General features: G+C 42.1%; 1 protein-coding gene across 1 annotated transcript in view; it reads right to left on the bottom strand.

Moving 5' to 3' along the window:
* LSAMP (limbic system associated membrane protein) overlaps positions 1–16126 on the bottom strand; it is a gene marked incomplete at its 5' end in the record, with an annotated part of 235479 nt that overhangs the window by 92374 nt on the left and 126979 nt on the right. The window lies entirely within an intron of this gene.

The following is a 16126-nucleotide window of genomic DNA, read 5'->3' as shown; positions in this document are numbered from 1 at the left end:
ACAGATCAGACAAATCAGAAAGCCCCTGATTCAAATCTCACATCTTCCATGAACTCACCTGGTGGTGTTGGGCAAGCACCTCTTGAGGCAAGGAAAGAAGGGCTACCCTTATGCTATTCATATAATCAGTTATCAGTAATCAATATATTCACATATGCTCACACATAATCAGGGCTTACAGTATTTTTATAATCCATTTTGAATCAAAGGAAAGCTTTGCCTTAGCTAACTGCAAACTGCTTGGAACAGCAACTTTAGAACCGACCTTTCCCCTAGAAAACATCCGTGTACCCTGAACAAAAGGGGAAAGACATGAATCAGAGACACTGGTACAAAATCCCCCTCAAATGCAGGCTAAAATAATCCACAAGAACAGGAAGGGCCAAACCACAAAAACTCCAAACTCCCTGTTCTGTCAGAACTGGGGGAAAGGTCAGATTGTGCATCATTGTGCATCATTTGTGCAGACAACGGAAAGCAGAAGTTGGGAGTAGAGCTCCGCACTTGACCAGGAGCCGTAAGCATGGCAAGAAGCACGCTAATTGGCTAATTTTCGCTGGCATTCGTGACTGTCCCATGACTGTCTCTTGATCTGTGATTTGCTGTGATTTGCTCAGGTATAAAGACCTCAGGAGTTCTGTCTCTCGGGGTCCCAGTCTTTTGGAAGAGATTCCAACTGGGTCCTTATTGCTCAGCAATAAAACCTCACCTTCTCTTTCTCCAAAGCTGTGTCTGCCTGATCCTTGTTCACTCTAAGTGGGTACCAACTATACTTTCACATGCTTCACTCTCTCTCTCTCTCTATCTCCACCCATTCACATGCAGTATGGGGCATAATAATACTGACTTACCTTACCTTAAGGACTACAATACATAGCATACGAACTGCTATAATAACATTAAGTATTATCAAGTAACACTATCTATTGTGTCAGCTCTGTTCACTCTCGAATTTTGCCCAGAATTGTTTCTAGGTCATCATATCTCTGTTGTTGTTAGTGCAGTCATAGTTATAATAAAATATTTACACCCTGCCTTTCTGTCTTTAAAAGACCCCCAAGGCAGCTAAACTATTATAACCAATCAAGATATAATAGGAGGATTAGCAATAAAACCAGTTGTGCTTTGTGCATATAACAAATGGTGTTCATATCACGTATCACCTTGTGACATAATGAGCACTCACACTTTATATTGTGGGTGCCCTTTGCGGGATCATGCATGGGGCTACTGTTCCCAGGGAGCTTACTGGCAAACAGGGGCTGGCTTGCCTCTCAGTGTTAATTTTTGGAGGTTCACGCCCAGCCTCAGTAATCAAGTTTCTTACTGGGAGGTGGGGCCAGCCCCATTTATAAATAGGGCGTGGAGCTGACAATAGCCAGACAGTCCGCTCTGGAGATTCACCCTCCCTACCCTCCCTTTGTTTAATGTGTCTTGTTTACAGGCTAACTTTTTCTTCCTGTTTAGCGGGCACTGCTATGGTCTTGGACTGGTTGCTGTTGAAGGACCGGGAAGAAATTTTCCTGCATTGGCAGGTTTTGTCTTCCCCGTAGCGATTTGTCACAACTTGGGCAGTTATAGCCTTGGGTGAAATCCTTTAGTCTTTTCTTCTCTATATTGGGGTGTGTGTGTGTGTGTCAAGTGGTGACTCACCCCCTTGCAGCAGTGATTCCAGGGTCCCCCTCTTAAAGGGGTTATGTATATGGGTGTCACTGGCCATACACTGAAAGGTCGTCAGTGAACCTCCCTGCATGTGGGGATGTGTGTTTGGCTGCCTGCTACACTTATGTCTCACAGAACACCCCCATATCCCATTTACCCTGATGAGCCCCAGTTCCCCCCGGCTGGGGGGCTGGGAGGGATACACGCCCAAGGCCTAAGCCAAGGTCTTCCTCCGTTTGGAAGTTTAATAAAGCTGTGGCCTAATTTTAATTCCATATAACATTGTCAGGGTCTTTATTCCTTCCTTATGATCTCTGGCGGCTGGGGCTGTCACCGCCTGGTCACGCAAATGTACTTTCCCCCAATGCTAGGTATACAAAGCCAACTTTCAGTTTTTACCACCCATACAAGCCAACTAGCAATGTTGACATAATTTGTCACCTCAGCTTTGTAGTCTATGGGACAATCTTCTAAAGCAATACAACTTGGTAATAATTTGCAATGGTGATGAACCAATCTGTTCTTACCTGCCACTGCCAGATCCTTCCAAGGCCTAAAGACCTATGATTGCATTGATAAATTCTTAAGAGGGAGATACAGTCCATTAACTAATGTGTTTTGACCCTACACCTGACAATATAATCTCAGCACAGCAGTGCAAGATCTTATCACATGCAACAGCAGAGAAGGTGTCAAAAGGTGGAGAAACAGAGTAACAGAGTAACATCCAAGGATGAAAGACACATAACATACAGACAAATGTCTCTGCTGCTATGCAGTATGGCATATGCTCATTGTCAAAAACAAGTAGCATTCTGTGGAATATCAGAATGTGGTAGCAATCTGCCAAGATCTTTGACAAAACCTCCAACCATGAGAGTTGTTTGCAGCTCTACTCAAACTACTGTGCATGACAGTGTCTCTGCACCCCATCATGCACCTCATGCATGTTGCTTTGTGCATCATCATCATCATCATCATTTATTGAATTTATATACTGCCCTATACCTTCAAGTCTCAGGGTGGTTCACATACTACTTCATACAAATATATGCAAAAGTATTTTTTTAAATTTTTTTTTACAGAAGATGAATGAATATCTGTTACTCAGCTCAGGATAGGAATGGCTGGAAATGAGTTGTAAAGAGGGAATTGGTAACTAATACCACCATACACCGCATTACTTGTGCAGGAAAGGTACTTGCCCTTGGCAATGGGGAAACCCCTGATATAAAAGCACTTTCAAACACATTAAGCTCCCTTATACTGAGTCAGATCATTGAGCTGCCTAGACCAGAACCATCTATTTCAACTGGCTGCAGCACTTTCTAGGGATGTTTCTAAACTCAAAAACAGGATTAGTTTCTGCAATACACCCCCGTGACAATGGGGAACAGAATGGTAAGGCAGTCAAGTAATTCCTAAAGTACAAATGGACTGTGTGTTTCTTTCACACCATTTCCAAAAGGTGGGAAAACAAACAAACCCAATGCCTGAATGAATGCTCAAAAAATAAAGGAAGGAAGGAAGAAAAGACAACCAAGCATCAGCATGACTTTTCTGATTACTAAAAGCACCTGTCAAGCAGGTGAAGATATGTTTACCCTACCACAAGTTCAGTGCAGTGCTGGTGTTCAGTGAATGTAAGGACACTGGCATTCTTTGACATGACTAAAAAGAAAGTTCTGGTGAGGGTTACAGACTTTCAAGGAGCAGAGAGTGGCTGTACAGAGGAGATGCTAAACAGTGCTTCTTTTTAAAGACCCTCATGTTCAAATGTCAGAACATGCACTCCACGGCTGTCATTTCACCGTGGCTTTATATTCCTGGGCCCTGTATCAACACCTGAAAGCTAAGAACTTTTATTTATTGAGTGTTATAAGGCAGAACTTCAGTGTTGCACAGCATGAATTTGAAATGACTTGGAACTGTGCAATTTTTTTGCATACAAAAACTTGAGATGTCATGAAAAACCTACTTGCCCAAATGACTGGACAAATTGTCTTTTAATATGCTTATTCTGCTGTTCCTGCATTTTGTTTTAGCTGAGAGAGGGATTGCTAATTTTTAAATGAGTGTTCTAATGACTAGTATAATGCTGCTCTGCCAATATTTCAACTATTTGATGTGGAAGAACCTTTCTGCAGGGGGTATTGGTCTCTCAGTGAATTTGCCCAATTTGCTCTGTACTCTCAGTCCTATCAGGCTATCAGTGGCTATTAGCCATAAGGGCTGTGTTCTGCCTCCATGATCAGAAGCAGTAATGGTTCTAAGTACCAGTTAATGGAAACCGCAGTGGTGGGAGTGTTCTTGTGCTCAGGTCCTGCTAGCCAGTTTTCCACAAGCATCTTTGTTGTGACTGGCAAAAAGTATGCATTTCAGGATACCCACAGCTATTAGTACAGGTGGTGGCTGACTTCAAAAGGTCCTGATATGAGTTCAGTGGTGTCATTCACAGAAGATGGTGAAGGAAAGCATGTGTCCATAAAATATCATTAAAATATAATTAATACGAACAAAGGGCATGTGAGAGAAATGAGTTTTGGGATGTATGTGTGCTTACAAAAACAACAAATATTGCCTGGAATGACATGAAGGACCAGAATCACACAGCAGGTAAATCCACCCCAGGTATGTTTTTCCTAAAGTGTTTTTTAAAAAAATCCATCAAACTTAGTTGATTAATGCAGATGAAGGATGGAATCGGCCTAAGGAAGAATGCAAGGAGAAGTGACACTGATGAGAAATAGATGGATTCGGCCAACCCTAATGGAAGGGTATTATTCCATAGGGGTAGGAGGTGATAAAAAAACTCTGTTAGAAGGCTTTATTAGAAATAGGGGGAGGGCAGTCTCTCACTTTTTTCAAAACATGAGGAAAGCTCAGACTGTTGTTCTGGATTACCAAAATCCATCAAATCGGTCACAGGGCACTTCAAGACTGTCACTATTTTGGGGCGGCAGACAATCACATACTGGCAAAATTCAGGTTGCTCAATTGAAGTCATTTTGGAGCTCTTGTGCCTCCCCAAAAGACTGGACTCCTTGCAATAAGGAAAGTCACGGGGGAAAGTGTGGGATGACCATTAATTTTTCTGTAATATCGTCTAGCCTCCCCACAAAAAAATCAAGGTGATTGCTCATTAAATACCAAATCTAGCCATCTAGCCTCCCTGCAGACAAATCAGGAAGAATGATCTGGAAACACCAACAATTTCATCCAGGAAGAAACGAGAATGTTTTCAGAGTTTGCATGTGTTACATGAATGAACATTCATGATATAAATCCATAATATTTTAAAGTCTTGATCAAATCAGGTATGGGTAATTAATGTGTGCATGATTAAGCACTATAAATAATGTGCTGCCACATCAGTCACTATACTACCCATGTGTAAAAACTATGGCAGTTCAACAAATGGACCCTCAAAATTATAAGACAACCAGAAAATGTGGGGAAGATTTACAGGGATCAGCAAACTTTTTTAGCAGAGGGCTAGTCCACTGTCCTTCAGACCTTGTGGGGGGCCAGACTATAATGGGGGGGGGGGATGAACAAATTCCTTTGCCCCACAAATAACCCAGAGATGCATTTTAAATAAAAAAAAACACATTCTACTCATGTCAAAACATCAGGCAGGCCCAACAAATAACCCAGAGATGCATTTTAAATAAAAGGGCACGTTCTACTCATGTAAAAACATGCTGATTCCCGGACCATCCACGGGCCGGATTTTGAAGGCGATTGGGCCGGATCTGGCCCCCGGGCCTTAGTTTGCCTACCCATGATTTATAGTATTCCCTTGTTTCAGATCAGCAGAGGTCAGAAAGTAGGTTTCCCTCTAGGTGAATTCAAAGCAGCATGGGGTGGGGGGAGGCTATTTAAAAAGAATTGTGGCAGCCTTGTGCCACCCTCCCACATCAAGTGGTGCAAACTATGTCTCATAGTTTGGGTTGGATCCAGGCTAAGTTAATTTAACTTAGTTCCCATTGAAATCTAGGTCCTTTGACTTAGTTGTAACTAATTTTTCACATCCATTTCAGTGGGATCTACATTCAACTGACCGAGCCTGAATCCAAACCATTGGTACCATAGTTGGGAGCAGATGACTTTTGGAGGCATGCGCTCCAAAGAAATGCACCAGGTAGAAGGTTCTGGTAAAAGCAAGTCAAGGTGGTGAAAAGGCCAGTTGACAGTACATGTACTCTTCACTTGATGACAGAAGCATCAACAGGTGGGTTGCCTGAGTGAACAGGTCATTGTGGACCAAAACACCACAAACAGGACTTTCATATCTTTACAAACACAGTACTTTTCAGTATAATTGGTTTACCCATTCATCTGGACATGATGAAACAATGAGTAGTCAAGTGAAATGCATGCACGTGTAAAATGCCCCTAAATGTGAATAATGCACAGAAACCATATTAAGGAACCAACAGAATCCATACAGAGAAGACAGCAAGAAGGTGACTAGATTTACAGCCACTGTGCCCCTTTGGAATTAATGTTGGCAAGATATATTTTTGAGCTGCTACAGACCGGCATTCCTTTGTGGAACAGAGTTTTTACCAGCAAGTGACAACTCCACATGCAGTTCCTTTGTCACCGGAACACATTTCCTTGTTTGTTTTAGCTGAAGCCATGACTAGTAACACACAGGAATGTTGATTTATTCAGGCCCAAGAGTGTGACGTTTGCCACTTATTACAGCCTAGATACGATGCTAGATTAGTGATGGAACATGGGCAAGTGAATGCATACCTTTAATACCTTTATTTCACTGTAGGCACCCACTCACTATGACAGCTAAGCATCTTTTTATGCCCCTTCAAATGTATCAGGAGCACTGCTGGAGTTGCTGAGTGAGCGAATAAAGTTCCAAAGAGCTTATAGCTTCCTAATGTTCCTAATGCCATATGGGAATGTATCTGCATATGGCCCGCCCAGTCACAAGGAGGCGGAGCTGCCGGAATCAGCAGAGATTAGGAAACACTCCCCCAGGAGCTAAAGATTCAGTGCTGCCATTTAAAAAGGGGAGGCTGAGAGGCATCTTAAAGGAAAGCTGCATAATACAGCCATCATTATCAAGAACAAGGGGAAAGGAGCGTGAGAGGAGCTGGAGCGTGATCTTGTGGGAGGAAAAAAAAATGAAAGAAAAAGGAAGAGGGGAATTTGATGAATAAAATATTAGATCATCCATTTTTTATGCCAGAGCATGGAACGCTCTGGCCTGCTGTTTCCTTTTGGTTTAACATGTTAACTGGTGCGGTTCCCCTGTGAGATCCCCACTGCTTGGAATAATTGTGCCAGGCACTTCATTGCATGTGGGGAGTTTGTTGGCTAGGTAAAGTGAATGAAGAGAAGAGGGCACAGGAAAAATAACCCCCTCCCACATCCCTGAAAGGCAGAGTTGTCAGCAAGAGACCAAACAAAAGTTTGACAAAGCAGACAGAGAAGGTGACTCCAGAGTAAAGAGATTCAGTAGCAGCTGGGAAGGGACTATGGGGCAGTGAGAAGCTCCAGGGGGAGTAGGCTTCTTGATAATGAGGCTTTACACACATACAAACACATCTGGAACTTGGCCACAGACGAGCCACATCTCTCATATTTTCTACCTGTTCCTATTTGCTAAGGACAATCTCTGTTTTCTCAACTAAATCGCTGCACTTAACTTGCCTCTATGTTTGTTGTTGTGGAGGGATGGCTTGTTCAAGTTGCTAGTAAGAATGGTTAGAGTCAACTTTTGTCAAGGTTCATATCCCTTCCCAGGAAAATAACAGCATAATGCTATAAGTGTTAACAAAAAATGACTGGAATTCATTCTCAGATAAATATGCATAGGGTTATAGCTGAAGACTGTGTGGGAGAATGGATAAAATTTGGCTCAGTTTCCCATTGGGGATGAGACTTGGGTCTAAACATTCTAGCACTCTGAATGGGAAAATGATGCTTTGCGCAAGATTTTTCCTGCCAGGGATACAAGTTCCAGTTCAGTTCCATTTGGGGACTGGGAATGCCAAAGCTGAGATTTCTGCCTTCCCTTACCCCAAAGTATATCTATATTTTATGGGGGGGGGGGTGTGTGGAAAGGCTTGCAGGGGAGATAGAGGGAGAAGCTCTCCAAGTATTTGCATGCAATACTGGTAGCAGCTCAACCCTTTTGGGGTGAACAAAGGGATTTTCATCATTATGTGTTAGTAAAGGCATATGCATCAATGCAAAACACCTGCTGCAGATGCAGAGGTATATTTTAAATTGTTGTTCACATACAGAAGTAAAATTATATATTTTAAGTATGTGATTCGGTCAAAGAACCACCAATCAATGTGTGTTTATATAAGTGGAGGACAGGTCTATTGCAGAATAATGAATACAGCATACAGTTCAGGTAGTGAAGAGCCTTCAAGATAGGCGGGTCTTGTAGAATAATCTATGGAATGTGAGCAGGGGTGATACAAAGATGCCTGTCTTTTTATCTATGGAATGTCGGAAGGCATGATATCCACAGTCCATGGGAAGAGCTGCATCAGACTGTGCACTTAACCACAGAGCTGCAAGCTGGTCCCCATTATCTATACCTACTGTTATTTATCTACTTCAGGCCTTTGCTGCAGCTCCTTGGAAACGATTTCACGCTTCCTCTTTTATTGTCAGTTGATTGGATACTTAAGTACCTGCTTCTCTTCATTTTAGATACCCACTATATCTCTGAGCTGGCTTTTATTTCGTCTTCCTCTCTCCCCTTCTCTGACATTCCTCCAGTGCCCATTATTGTGGTATCTAAGCCTAGACTGACACATGACATTCCACGTAAAATGTCTTCCCCTGTCTTCGTGTTCTGATAAGAAAGACAACTCTGTAAATCCTGAGTGACAGGTCAATGCAATATATATGTATTTGCAAATAGGAATATTTTAGTCTTACTCAAACAGAATGGCTGCCCATGGCTAAATGAAACCAGGGCAGTCAACATACAAACTTTCCCCTTCTCTTTTCTGCGTCTCCCATTGTCTGAATGGCAACGCTTGCTAATGATGCACCCCAGTTGTGACCTGCAACTTAATAATCTATTATATGCTGGATCAGAGACTGCCAATCATGCCACATGGCACACAGGTTTGCAGAAGAGCTCATTTCTTATTTAAGATGGTTAAAGACTACATTTTCATCAAGTGGTCTCTACTATGACAGACACAGCCAGATTTTTTATACACATTCAAAAGTTTACTGCAGCAAAACAGTGGCAAGGGAAGCAAAGTATGTCGCAGCATGGAAGACTTTGTTTAACCCTGTACAGCACTGCTAACTCCTCCCTGTTTGACAGTGATCCGCTAATCCCTACCCTTTCAAAGTGGCTTTCCACTCAATTACATCAGCAACCCATTTTGATTTTTTCTGTCAATCAGTCAATCCCTTTTTAACCCCATTTTACTATAAGCCAAAGGAAGCTTACAAAACATAAAATCATTGCAACACATACTAGCCATGAAATTATACAAGACCACATTAAAACCGCAAAGCCTTGCAGTATAGTGAGCTCAGACAGAGGTGGGTCTCACCCAGGGAGGAATTCTATAAGGGTGGAGAGTGGAATGAAACACAGTGACACTTGATTAACTCATGAGCATCACATGGATATATTATCAGCCACTTCAAAGTAACTGAGCCCATTGCTGTCCATCCAGACTGGCAAAGGATTACATCTCTTGAATCTCAGGCAGATATTTCCCCCCGAAACCTGTTCTGCAAAAACCTTAGCTGAACATTTTGGGTGATGAAGCTATAATCACTCCCTTTCTCCATAACTAGATCCAGCGAAGAATCAAATTCTGTTAATCAGAATTAAATTTATTTATTTAACTGGATGGATATCTTAAGTACAATCCTCTGCCTAAATCAAATGTGAAGGAAAGTTAACCTATAGGGCTAGGTGAGCTCACCAGATTAACCTGTAAAAGGGCTTAGTTCTCCCTGGGGGAAAAAAGCTGATAAACTACTTCTCAAAGCAATGGGGGGGGGGGCTTGGGGAATAACTGGGCCTTCTTTCCTGCCACTCTTCAACCCCAAACACCTCCTGCATTTTCACCCTTCTAAGTATGAGTTTGCTGGCAGGAGCAGTGAGGAAAGAGCAGGAAAATGACTTTTCTTTCTCCTTTTTTCTCTGTCACCCTGATGACAGCACATCAGGGCGTCCAGAGCAGCAACTCTTGGGAGTTGTAGTCTTTCCAAGGGACACTGATGAGAAGAAAGAAAACCCTTCCTCCCTATTTTGGAGATGGGTTAGGGTGCTCGTCCAGCCTGGATATTGATGCAAGCAGGTATATGGCCCTTTCTCAGAATTTTGATAGGTGAAAATCCCCCTGTGGGAGCTTTTCTTGAGGCTGGTATATTCAGGCTCTTCAGAAGTCACCACAGTTAGCAGGTTCTGAAGCACAGACACAATATTCCTTTAAAATCAGAATGCCAGTGCCTGCACTCATATCAGGAACCAGCGCAGTGCCTAGTAGATAACCAACTTAATGATAATTATATGGTTGCCATTAATGACATTTTAATAAGCTCTTCATATGCAACTGATTTAGCAAAAGCAAACTTATGGGCAAGCTGTGAGGCACTCAAGCATGTGCATCAACAAATTGGATTCTCTCACAAAAAGGGGTCTCCAGAGGTCAGGGCAGGATTCCTGATAGCAGTGACTGTCTGAAGTTGTACCACACACTCTTCCTCTTATTTTTGCAGCGAAAACAAGCAGCAGTGCAGCATTAACAAGTGATACCATGGTACCATGAGATATCTGACAGTTGCAAAAGGGACAATAGTATGTGGGGGACGGGAGGAGGGGCTGTATATTTTTATGTCACGGAAAATATTTTGGTTTCAAATTAATATTAGGTGATAAATGTTTTATGAAAGTAAAAATTTAATAGAAGACATAAAGAGAACCTGAGAATGAATAGCTAATATTCACCAGAACCTAAACAGGTTAGGAATGCAGCCAGGATCATCTACTGCATTGCTCCATGTCTGAAAATCTTTTTTTAATTAATATTTTTTTGATATACGAGTTTAGAAAAAATTGTTTCATTCCCCCCTCCAACACTGTCATCCTAGGAAGTTGTAGACACAAGGGCAGGGGTCAAGTAATAAAAGTCTGAAGAATTTGCAGATCAAGAAAGCAAGCAAATAAATTTAAGAATTTAGAAGAGGCTGCTGGATCAGGCTAATGGCCACCCATATAGTACAGCATCTTGTTCTCGCAGTGGCCAGCCAGATGCCTATGAGAAACCTACAAGCAGGGCCTGAGCACAACATCACTCTCCACACTTGTGACCGCAGCAACTGGCATTCAAAGGCATGCTATCTCCAGCAATGGAGGTGGAACATAGCCATCATGGTTAGTAATCATTGAATTTGAAACCATTGCTGGTCTGGATGCCTCATGCCAAGTCCACAATAGCAATTGACTCAAGATTTGAAAGGGATGGCTGCCCTAAACCACAGAGAAGCCAAAACTAAGACACTGCATTAAAAAAAAAAAAATCTGGATGAAATGGATATCCATTTGTATTAAACCATATAAACATGTAGATCATTTTTTTTTTTGCCATTAACAAGATATTACTAACACATTTGGAGAATATTTTTTCTATGCCATCCAGAGCTGAATAATTAGATTGTAAAATGCTTGAGGGGCAGGAACCTGTCCTTGCTTAAGAAACTCTACACAACACAGTAGAGATGGATGGTGCTATAGAAATAATAAAACATTATACTTCTGTATAGCTATTTTAAAACAGATTTTCTTGAAGATATGTCTACCTGTTGCTACAATCAGCCTAACCATGGTCCTTAACTGAAGAAAGCCTAGGACCCCGGTACTTTCAAGGGGCAGTAACACATTTTTACACCCATCCACATACCTCAGGGCCCTTTGTTGAATTTGGTCCTCTTCATGGGTGGGAGAAGCAGTGTTCTGCCTCAGTTATTATTGTTGTGCCAAATATTTATCCTGTATCCCCCCCCCCCAATGTTCTTCATAAATTTATGAGAAAAGAAATTGCATTTGCACTCTGCAGCCTTCCTGGGTGCCCACACTTCCTGTTGACCCAATGGCGTCCTTTCTCAACTGAGCTTTCCAGTAAGTGCAAAGGGCCTTCCATATACCTGGCTGCTGGTTGCTGTTGTTTTAAAGTTAAGTCTTTTTAATTGTTGTTTCATGGGAAATCCCTGCTTTTACTTTAAAGGAAAACTATTTGAACCAAAGTCTTTTAAAGTAAAAGAAATTAAAAATTAATTAAAAATTAATTAAAAACAAAGAAAGTGAGCACACTGATCTCAGGAGCTCGCTAGCTCCCCTCCTAGCTCCCCACATTTCAGTTAAAACCCAGGGGAAGACTTCATGAGGTAACGTCTCCCATGGGCCCTTTTTTAGTTCCGGAAGCAGCAGCAGCTCAGAAGGCACTGGAGAAATGTTTAATGCAGATAACAACATACACATACAAAATTAAAAAAATTCCTTCCAGTAGCGCCTTAGAGACCAACTAAGTTTGTTATTGGTATGAGCTTTCATGTGCATGCACACTTCTTCAGATACCACATGCACATGAAAGCTCATACCAATAACAAACTTAGTTGGTCTCTAAGGTGCCACTGGAAGGAATTTTTTTATTTTGTTTCGACTACGGCAGACCAACATGGCTACCTACTTGTAACATACACATAAAACACTCATAGCTACTTTACAGCAACAAATTAATATTGGTCCTGCACCCATCAGAAGTACAAAGAGAGAAACATGCAAAGTCTATTTCACTGGTGAAGAAAACAGTTTTAGAAATTGGAGGACAGATTTTGACACAGCAGTAGTCAGAAAATGTTAAAACAATGTATAATCCAAAATACCTAAAATATTAATCTAGTAATATTCAGAAGGACGAGTTGTACCCACCCACTAAAAAATGAACATCACCATAGAAGATAACTGAATTACCAAAGGCCTGAGTAAACAAGGTGAATGTTTTTGCCAGGGTGCTTGGTGCCTAGGGACTGAGAAGGATAGTCCCAGTTACGTCTCCCTGGGGAGAACATTCCACAGTCTGGGGAGAGGTAAAGCACTACTGAAAATACCCATTCATGTGTGGCCTAAACATGAACAACTACTATCTGTCTGTCCACTGGTCAATCAAAGGCTGCACTGACACAGAACTTCATTCCATTTCCCCAATATTTCCCTCTTTGAGCTTTCACACTGCAAAAGACACTTCTGAAAATCTAGTGGAAGTTTAGCACTCATTCTGTGTTGTTTCGAGAAAAAAATCCATTTGCAACTGCTTTAACCCAGAAAATTGAGAAAGAAAAGTGATGAAATTTAGGGCAGTGTGCTGCATACACTTCTTTCCTGCAATTGTCATGGGCAAATTAGGGGGGGGGGGACAGAAGCATGCATGTGTTGAAAGGTTGGGGAGTGGCGACATTGGATGCATTCAGATTTAGGGAATATTGCACTAGTTTTCCTAACTATAATGCTACACTTCTGTTTTTCTAAAGTTCCTTTCACACTGCAGTACAGTACCTATCACATTTTGGAACTGTGGCTTTTTCACCAATATATAGCACGTTGCACTGAATCTCATTCACACCAGTGGGTGGGGTGTGGCATTGGACAACATCTCTAGTCCATTTCTTGAAGAAAAATGTTTCTCTTGATAATATCAAAAGGATGCTAGTTCATTAATAACTAAAACCTTTTAGTGTTTAAGGTGCCACAAGGCTCTTTCTCAATTTTGCATAATACTATAAATGTTAATAAAGTTGTGGTCAAGTTATAACCCCAACACGGGGTCTGCCTCTTTCTGGTGGACCACAAAGAAATAAAATAATCTCTCTCTCCCTCTCTCCTTTGTACGGCTGCTGCTGAATTGCTTTTCTTTTTTCTCTCCTATAAAAGAGCTTGGCCCATCCCCTAGTGAACATGCAGATGTTAATTTGGCTTTGTCCAGGACCATTATGCTGTCAGCTCTCAAAGAAAATAGGGCTTGTAAAAACTCTGTAGTCAGACAAAGGCATAGCGAACACTTCAGGACGGTTTGTACTGCAGCCTGCTAATAACCTTTTCGGAACAATGGCAAACACAGAAATCTCCACAGCAGAACATGAGACTTTTCTGCCAACTTCCATCTCCACTTATGCACAACTCTTGTTCACCTCCAGTTCTTTACAGAATGTAATGTAATTCCTCACACAGCTTCCTCTGCATATAAGAGAAGGCAAATAGCATCTGCTCTAACATGACAGTCCTTGGGTTGGCAAAAGCACTATTAGTCTAAGAGGGGTATGTGTTTTAATCAATGGAAGGTGATCTGTTAAGTGAAAATTTATTTCTCAGAGATGAACATTTTCCTAGCTGGTTGGCTTTAGGTTAGTGGGTTTCCTTTGACATAGATCAGGGATGGGTAACCCTTTTTCTTTGAGTTGATTTACAGCAGTGATGGCCAAACTTGGCCCTCCAGCTATTTTGGGACTACAATTCCCATCATCCCTGATCATCCCTGACCACTGGTCCTGTTAGCTAGGGATGATGGGAGTTGTAGTCCCAAAACAGCTGGAGGGCCAAGTTTGGCCATCACTGATTAACATAATTAAATTTATGAATCACTTCTCACGGCCAAAAATAATAATCATAATGATAATTCCTAAAGCAATGTACAACAAAATGAAAATGCAGTAATAAAAATACATAATTAAAAACTATTCATCTAAGTCCTACTCAGAGCTGACCTTTTAAAACTAATAGACCAAACTTAGTCATGTTTATTAATTTCAACGTGTCTACTCTGAGTTGTATCAGCATGGAATACCATCAGATAGTCAGAGTAAAAACATTCAAACATTGGATAGTAGTGAACTAAAATTAACTCAAGGTAGGCCCATGGATGCAGTTGGCGCTGTGGGTTAAACTACAGAGCCTAGGACTTGCCAATCAGAAGGTCAGCAGTTTGAATCCCTGCGACGGGGTGAGCTCCCGTTGCTCGGTCCCTGCTCCTGCCAACCTAGCAGTTTGAAAGCACATCAAAGTGCAAGTAGATAAATAGGTACCGCTCCAGCGGGAAGGTAAATGGCATTTCTGTGCACTGGTCTGGTTCGCCGGAAGCTGCTTAGTCATGCTGGCCACATGACCCAAAAGCTGAACGCCGGCTCCCTCGTCCAGTAAAGCGAGATGAGCGCCACAACCCCAGAGTCGGTCACGACTGGACCTAATGGTCAGGGGTCCCTTTACCTTTACTTTTACTAGGCCCATGAATATAATGAACATTACTGTTAGGTCCATTGATTCAACACATCTACTCTGAGTAAAGCTTAATTAAATACTACCCATTGGTTGCTGCCCAAATCCCTGGTGTGTGTATGTCTTTGCAAAGTTGGTGCCAGGCAGGCCTCCACTGAAAGGGAATTCTATTGATAAGGAAGGCTGCATTCCTTCAGGAGTAGCCTTCTGGGGGCCACATACTGTTTATTGGTGCAGCAAGGGGCAAAGTCTCATTTTTGTGTGTGATCCTTCCCTCTCATCTCTCCTTCCCTCCCATTGCACCAAAGGCGGCAGTTTGTCCACCCCTAACAGTTCAACAAATGCATGGCCTGTAATCCATTAACATCTACCCCCCTATAGCTGGAAAATTGTTTCAGTTTTCATTTCTTATTTCCTAACTTTTAAAGGAATTTCTTGAGTGGCTAATATGAAAATACATTCTTTGATGCATCCATGCTGGCAGAACATGGAATTACATGCTCATTGAAATGAACTTCCAAATCCATGTTTTATATGTTAGTTGCCATGTCTGTACAGGGGTGTTAGGGGAAGGATAGGACCTCCTTCTGGGGTAGTTTGTCTACCTTTGGTCCCCACCCTGCACTCAGCTCTCACCTGTGGCTCCTAGAAGCCATCAGCATGTGACAGTGACCACACCCTGGGAAATGACTTTAACTGGCCGACTAAACCAGATTAGGATAGCCGATGGCTCTCAAATGTTCGGTGAGTTAGGGACTTCCCCTGCATGTGAAGACAGGCTCTGGCAGATTGAGTAAACAAGAACAATAGTGGGTCCAATGGCCAAGAAGATGGTTTCTGCATGTGTTATAGAGGGGGCAGATGGGCTCATCAGCTTGGGAAAGTAGCCCATCTAGGAGAAGGAAAACTCTGATCCTGAATATTCACTGCTTTCCATGATATAATTGGGGGAAGAAAAAGCTAAGGAGTAAACCCTACACAATCCAGAGTAGAGTCCCTAAGATGGCTGGATGGCACCTTGTATGCCTCTGTCCAGCAATTCCTGCAGCCGAGACGGTGCCATATGTATTGCTCTTCTTTCCTTTGGATCATATTGGTGAGGCCGAGAAGGGGGTCTTGCTGTCTGCTAATGCAGCAATTTGGCTTCACCCCCCCAGAGGCACACTCCAGTGTCTC

This window comes from Podarcis pityusensis (genome assembly GCF_964106645.2).
Source record: "Podarcis pityusensis genome assembly, chromosome: 4".
In the NCBI taxonomy this organism is placed as follows: Eukaryota; Metazoa; Chordata; class Lepidosauria; order Squamata; family Lacertidae; genus Podarcis; species Podarcis pityusensis.
This window is presented reverse-complemented; position numbering and strand designations above follow the sequence as displayed.